This window comes from Pezoporus flaviventris, unplaced genomic scaffold (genome assembly GCF_033815535.1).
Source record: "Pezoporus flaviventris isolate CSIRO_AGI_PZ_B2104156 unplaced genomic scaffold, CSIRO_AGI_Pfla_v1 ptg000027l, whole genome shotgun sequence".
Lineage (NCBI taxonomy): Eukaryota > Metazoa > Chordata > Aves > Psittaciformes > Psittacidae > Pezoporus > Pezoporus flaviventris.
In genome coordinates this window covers 3629133-3635372 of record NW_026892575.1, presented here as the reverse complement: position 1 = coordinate 3635372, position 6240 = coordinate 3629133, and the positions used below count along the sequence as shown (strand labels likewise).

Here is a 6240-nt window from a genome sequence, read left to right as displayed (position 1 = left end):
AATTGATTACACTGTAAATTCTTAAGACAAGAGGCTAGATCTGTCTTATGATCCAGGAGACTATATCATATATTATCATTTTTGTTGACTTAGTGGCTCAAGATTTGATAGCAGGTAACTAGTGCTTTCACAAGAAGCAATTCTCAAATAAAGGGTACTTTGGCAGTAAAAAACCTCATGTTTTAGGTCCAAGATCTTCCCCTGCCATGACTGGCTTGCTGCTCATGGTAGCTTCTTTGGTGGAGTAGAATGGAGGAAGAAGAAACTCCACATTGCATGCCCAGATGAAGGCTGGCAGAGCTACTGTGAGCTCCTCTGTGCTGTACTGCCTCTCAGGCTGAGCTTTCCACCCTCCTCTCTCTGGAGGGTTGCCCACTGGCAAGAGTGGTGGTGGGAGGCCTGTGTTGTTCTGCTCATCCTGGGCATGGTGCTCAGAAGGAGGATGTCTGGACCCAGAAGCCACAGCCTGGGGTGGTGAGTCCCAGCCTTATTGGTTGAGCCTTACTTGAAATAAATGCTGCTCCTGCTCTGTGCTTGGCATCACGCCCTCCCCACTTGCCCGGAGCTGCTCTGGCCCATCTGACCTTCCCTGTTGGAGTCCCTTTGACCAAAGCTGTTGCAGCGCTCTCTGCTCTTTCCCTGGCAGCTCTGGGTGCTTAGGTCTGGGCCTATGCTTCTGGAGGACTTTGAGAGCCTCTTGGGTACCGCTGTGCCACGCTACAGTGGACATCAGGCCAGCCCATGTGCTGCCGTTGTCCAGCATCAGGCCCTACGTGCCTGCAGAAACCCTCTTGTTCTGCAGATGTAAACCATGTAAACCAGCTTGTGTGATGGAGACAGTTACAGGACATAAGGAAATAACTACAGTAAGGATAATAATTAATAATAATAAATTCACTGTTTTGGAGGCTGCTCTAAATTTTCAGCTTTGACAGGTCATTATTAAAGGACCAGACGTGTTTTAGAAAGGGTGAGTGTAAACATTACTTCATCTCTTTGCTATGACTACTTGGTGGAGCTCTGCTCCCCCTTCTTCTTATTTTTTCTTTTTCCTTAAGAAAAGAGGAATGTTTTCTCTTTGTGAATAGGTGTAAAGTACAAGCTTGTGCCAAGATGCCTGGTATTTGGCCTCCTCACATGCTTTCAGGACATGGGTTGCATGTAAAGCAGGAGAAGTGTAGAGAGTTGGGACAATGGATATTGGGGAGTAATTGAAAGATTAAAAAGAAATCTCGGACATTACAGGGAGACAAAGATTATAATGAAAATAAAGGAAGGTATAAGGGCAAAACTTGGTAGGGCAAGAGAAGCATTGCTTTTTTGGTTTTGTTTTTTTTTTTCTAGGGACAAACACAGCTTTTCTTTGTTTCTTGGCAAGTATGTGCTTTTAGTGTAACAGGAACATTGCGGTAGAGTTGTTTGGTAAGGACTTAGGTTAAAAACCAGAAAATCTATAGCGGTTCTGTACCCTGACTCTTCCTGTTCTCTTCATCCTTCTCTTCCCTTTCTTTAATTCTCTGCAGGCAGAGTGATGGAGAGATGGTGCTCCTGGCACCTAAATCGCTCTCTTCTCTCAGTATGAATCTCCTCGTTTGAGTTATTACTTGAAATCCAGTGAACTGTTTTCTAAATAACTTGAGACCAGTTTAGAACTTCACATTAAGCAAGTGAACAAAATCTCCTCTGTTTTACTGCTTAATTCAAGGTATAGATGTTCCAGTTTGCCTGTTTCCCTGTGATGTACTGTGTTCCTTGATCAGGCTGAACAGCTACCACCTGGCAAGTGCTCAAGTTAGCCAGAGCTCATGCATTACACCCTCCTGAGACAGAAGCAGAAGTCAGGAGTAGGTCACTGCCCTTGCTGTGGATCAGAGTAGTTTGAGCCTTCCTCTGAAGTAACTTGAATACATCTCCTTTGATTCATTTGGTGGAAAGGTGCCTGGCTGCCGAAGGAGTCAGGAGCAACTGGAGCTGATATTAGCTCCACTGGTTCTTCGTGTACTTCAGAAAATGGTTTTAATTGCTTCATTGCACACAGCCACGTAGGGTAAGGCTGGACCTGTGTCTCTGAAGCAGAACAGCGTGATCTGTTCTGTGCTAAATGGCTGTTAGGAGTGATCAGAGTAGTGTAAGGCCCTAACATGGTCTCATAATGATACAGGGTAGGGAAGGCAAACTTGGTAGCTTAAAAGCTTTCAAAATAATCAGAACTTGAAGAACAATTGAAGGTGGGGAATTCATCTGTGCACAGATCAAACATTCTCACTGATGTTAAGGGACCTTTATCCATCTCTGACACTGCAAATTTACTTTGAAGGTGAGATATAGCTGACTTACCAGTTCTTAAGTGGAGAAACATATTCAGGAATCTTGATTCTATAAAAATCAATAAAATTTCCAACACAAATGACCTTATTCATCAGCAAAACTTTCGAGCAATAAAAAATAATCCTTTAATTCAGAAGACTATAACTTAAAAACACTAATTATTGTTCAAAATACCTCCGTTTTTAAGGTCTTTTTCTTGTAACTGAACATACTTTTACACCACCTCTTAGGAAGAATGCATAGCAATGTTATATCAGATTCTGTCCCAATGCAAAAGACTTCATGACTATTTTAAATAAAAAAGCAGTACAAATGTAAACAGATCAAAATGATTTCCAAGTACATCTGAACAAGAGTTAATGTTTACATTCTTGCATAGAAATTATTAAACTTCTAAAACCTCAGGAGTATGTCACAAAATAACAGTATGCCTAACCTTGAAACCTAAAAAAAAATATTGGAACTACCATAATATCATACATGCTATGCTGTAGCAGTGGCACTGTGTTGCAAGAAAAACCTAGCACAACACGAAATCCTGAATTTTGACCCAGAACATCCCATTTATAGGAACCTTGAAAATATTTTGTATTTCCTACTGAAAATAGCCATCACGATTTTCTTTAAAAAATAGAAACTCAACTTTTATGTAGCTGCATTAATAAGCATAAAAAAGATTATTTCAAAAGAGATTCCCACCCTTGTAAGAAGGCTTAGAGAAGGCTCCAAGGAGGCCTCATTGGAGTCTTTCAACATGTATTGGAGGCGTATTAGAAAGATGGGGACAAGCTTCTTGTGATAGGACAAGAGAAAATGGTTTGAAACTAAAACAGCACAGAGTCAGAGTAGATATAAGGAAGAACTAATTTACAGTACAGTTGGTGAAACACAGGCTGCCCAGAGAGGTGATGGATGGATGCCCCATTCCTGGAAGTGTTCAAGGTCAGGCTTGATGTAGTTCTGAGCAACCTGATCTGCTGAAAATATCCCTGCTCATTGCAAGGAAGGTTGGACAGGATGACCCTTAGAGGTCCCTTCCAACCCAAACTATTCCATGATTATAAGAATTACTTTTGCAAACTGGAACGCGTTTTCCAAAAGATCTTAAACCTTTGTTGTGATTTTGTCTTTCATACATGAATATGTGGTTGACTAAGGAACCAGCCTTTTGGGATAGGAAATGAGGAGTGGCTGGTGTCCTGGTGTCATTGAAATATGCTATTTTTATTTATTTTTTTAAATTCACTAATGGGATGCAGACCAGGACACACATTCAAACTGACCAAGATCTATTAGGCTGCTGCTGTTCCCCTGCTGGGTGCCAGGCATGTGCTCTAAGTCACATGCGGCAGGGCCCTCTCAGTATTTGGGCAGTACAACATCCACCCCTTCCCAAGAGCAGGAAGGTGCTTAAGGAGGGGAACAAGGCATCTTTAGGAAGTGTTTTACCAAGGGGGTTCAGTTTTGAGCAGCTGCCTGCAGCCTCACATGTACCACACACTGCTTTTGCCTTAACTGCCCAGGGAAGCACCCGTGTGTGCCAGCCTGCCACAATTCACATCTCTTGGTAGGAAAGTCCTAGAAAACTACTTTTCAGAGATCAAATGTAAAATTGCTCAGAAAAGCCTGATTACGGTGGGCTGAGCATCAGGAAATGGAGGTCACGGCTCACTGCCTTGATGGAATTCTCTGAAGACATTACTGCACAGGAGATGTAAGGGACAGCTATAAAGACACACCTAATGCTTGCCAAAGTGGGTCTGAAAATGATAATGTGCTTAATCTGCGTTTCAAAACTGCCTTTTTAATGCCTTTATGAAGAGCTGTGTGTGCTACTCTGCATTTACAAAGTACAGTGAAAGCCAATGTTGTAAGCATCATTGATGGGGTCTTACAAAAATGACTTAAATGGTGTGTTGTGAGTAATAGTTACAAATACTGCCAGGAAATTAGGCCTGATCAACAGAGTATGAAGATGCAACAGAACATGTAATTTGAAAACTTCACAGAGTAGAACTCATTTAGATTCCTTTTCATATTTGTATCAACAGTGAAGAAATTCAGGGACAGGAATGAGATATTAAAATATTACTTGGCAGAATGGATGGTCTGGATTTGTATGTCTGAGTAAACATATCTACTTCAGGTTCTTTTCTGAAAGACTTGGAACTGGAGAAGCTGTAACCTCTGTAATACCATCCCTTCCTCTTCTATGAATTCCTTCAGCAGCTGCTCCATGGGGCTTTACGTTCTGCAAATGGAAAGGGGGTCGGATCACAAGGGCAACATCTGTGTGCCAGAACTGACCCTCAGCCATGTATGCTGGCCCTGTGAGTTATGCAGACGTGAATAATGTTACCTGCTAGATTGAGGTGATTCTTTTTCATTTCATGTTCCACCCTTGGTATCACTGAATGCTAAAGGACAGCCATTGAGTCCAGGGGGATGTAGTATCCCTCCTCTGCTTCCCAGAAGACTTCTTTCTAATTTCTCAACTCCACACATCTAGAGAATCTGGACCAAGTTCCAGTGCCTGGTGCACAGTGGGTCCTTACTTGTTTACACTCCAAAGAGGAAATGTGACCCTCAGTAGTAATGTATGCTAATTTGTGCATCTGATCATAGCATCATAGAATCAACTAGGTTGGAAAAGACCTTTAAGATCATTGAGTCCAGCTGTTACTCCAGGAATACAGTATTTATTGTTAAAATTGTGCAGTTTCAGTCAGTTGGCAGAGTTGGGGGAATACCAGCATATAGAAACACTTGTGTTCTTAAGATGACAGTATGTCTGTGAAGACATGATGTATCAAAAGCCATCTGAAGGTATAGGACCTCCCGAGCTCTAGAGCTAGGAGTGAGGACTCCTGAGCAACTGGACTGACCAAATGTGTGTTTTCTCCAGAGAAAATGTGGAGGCCTCTAGGGGAGGGAGAGGAAAGGAGAAAGCAGTTAAGTTAATAAAACTGCCTCATGAGCACATCTCAGAAGAGAGAAAGAAGTGGTGGGGAAAATGAGGATCAGCATCTATATTTCAGGCTTCATCTACCACCTGAACTGAAAGCAGGCTGATGCTCAACAGAGTTTTTAATTCAAATGCCTGTTGAGCTCAGGCTCCACATGAAATATCAATAATATCAAAGCTGTGAGGTTGTTTGTGGTATTCAGTTGCTTCCTGGCAAGCTGAATGAGGGTGAGGAAATGCATAGTTCAATCTTTGCATTTAGGAAGTAACAGAAAAGCTGTGTTAAAGCTGAGAGCTAGAGCTGTAGATAGGAAGCACAGAATTAAGTCTGGACTGACTCCCTGTGTGTACATATTTAGTATATAATTTGCCAAATCAATATATACAAACTAAACACCCTTTTTTACAACTGTGGGTTTGATAAGTTCTAGCACAGGTGGTGGGGTTTTTTTGATTTGTTTTGTTTCTTTAACTTCCATGGTATTATTAAGCATTTTCCTAAAGAAAGTGTGCCAGAAACAGGGATTATGCCATTGCTTTATCAGTTCCTTCATCACTTCAGAATTTTGGGCAAACTTCTAACCAGATTTGGTTGAAGTGATGTGAGAATAGTTGGGGAGAAAATGGAAAGGAATTTTAACTTTTACTGAAGGGAAAAACTGTATTCATTAGAGAGTCCTCCAAGGACTCGAACCTTAAGACATAAAATTTATGAAAAGTAATACCTTATTTTGTTGCTTAACATCTTAACAAGTTAAAATGTTACATATAAAGAGAATTGTCTCCATAATTTTGAAGCTACTAGTCCCTTGTTCTCCAAAAATTTATGTGCAAGACTAGTCTTGGCAGATCATGAGGCTCATTAACTTCTTCAAAGCTATTCCCCATTAAGCCTATGCATAAATACTTGCAATATCTGGCCTTTGCTGAAACTAAATAAATGCTGA

General features: G+C 41.2%; 1 long non-coding RNA gene across 1 annotated transcript; it reads right to left on the bottom strand.

Annotated features, from left to right (window-relative positions):
• Window positions 1–4339: 4339 nt before the first annotated feature.
• LOC133271988 (uncharacterized) lies at window positions 4340–4864 on the bottom strand. Its single transcript, XR_009744321.1, has 2 exons — window positions 4688–4864; window positions 4340–4579 (listed from the first exon to the last, which is right to left on the bottom strand). It is a non-coding gene; the product is annotated as an uncharacterized LOC133271988 (long non-coding RNA).
• Window positions 4865–6240: the final 1376 nt, after the last annotated feature.